Source organism: Propithecus coquereli, unplaced genomic scaffold, assembly GCF_000956105.1.
Source record: "Propithecus coquereli isolate 6110/MARCELLA unplaced genomic scaffold, Pcoq_1.0 Scaffold427, whole genome shotgun sequence".
Taxonomy (NCBI): Eukaryota; Metazoa; Chordata; class Mammalia; order Primates; family Indriidae; genus Propithecus; species Propithecus coquereli.
This window is the reverse complement of record NW_012150030.1, coordinates 1877934-1878961: the sequence shown is the minus strand read 5'-3', so window position 1 is coordinate 1878961 and position 1028 is coordinate 1877934.

Sequence of the window (1028 nt, the reverse complement as noted above, 5' to 3'; positions counted from 1 at the left end):
CAGTTAGTACTCTTTTATGTCTAGTTCTTTTGTATAACTTGTCCATGATTTTCATCCAAGTAGATGAGTATATCGGTAGGTCTTTTGTTTTTAATGCTGTGGAATATTCTAATGTTTGAGTATATGTCAAACTCTTCGTCAATTTCCTGGTGACAGACATTTAGATTATTTCCAGTTTGGGGCTGTTAGGAATAAAGTTATCGTGAACAGTTTTGCACGTATCTTTTGATGGGCATAGACACTCATTGCCCTTGGGATTCCTGGGTCATAGAGCTGGAATATCTTTAGCTTTAATAGTTATTTCCAGTTTTTCAAAGCTCTATATCAATTTACACTTCCACAACTATGGATGAGAGTTCCAGTTTCTCTATATCCTCTATCTGTCCCAATATTTGGTATTGCCAGTCTTTTTAATTTTAGCCTCTCTGGTGGGAGCGTGGGGGCACCTCTTTGTCATTTGTATTTTCCAGATTAGTAACAATGTTAAATACTTTTTCATTTGTTTATTAATTATTTAACTATCCCCTTTTATGAAATGCCTGTTTCTCATGAAATTTGAAATGCACGTACACCTTAACCCAGTACTTCCACTTCTAGGAATCTATTCTATAAATATATTCACCCTATTTCTGCAAGAAATATGTATATTGGAACATTGCTTATAATACCAAAGCACTGAAAACAACCCACATGTTTTGCTTAAGCAAACATTATGAGAAACTAGGCAGTTATCTGTATAATGATGCAAATCCATGAAAAATAGTTTGAACACTTTTCTTGCCCTTAGGAGATATTCAAAACAGAACCAGGGAGGAAATGTCCTTCCAGATAGAAAACATTTATATTTTTTTATAGGTCTTCCACTTGCTGTATATATGACAGTCTCCAAAATAAATATTAATACCTTCCAATCAATATCACTGATTTTTAAACAGAATGAAATGATATTAGCTATATGAATGTATTTTTGGAATGATGTGAAATGATGTACTATAGAAATGTTTTTCATAATTCTACAAAGATCCAAT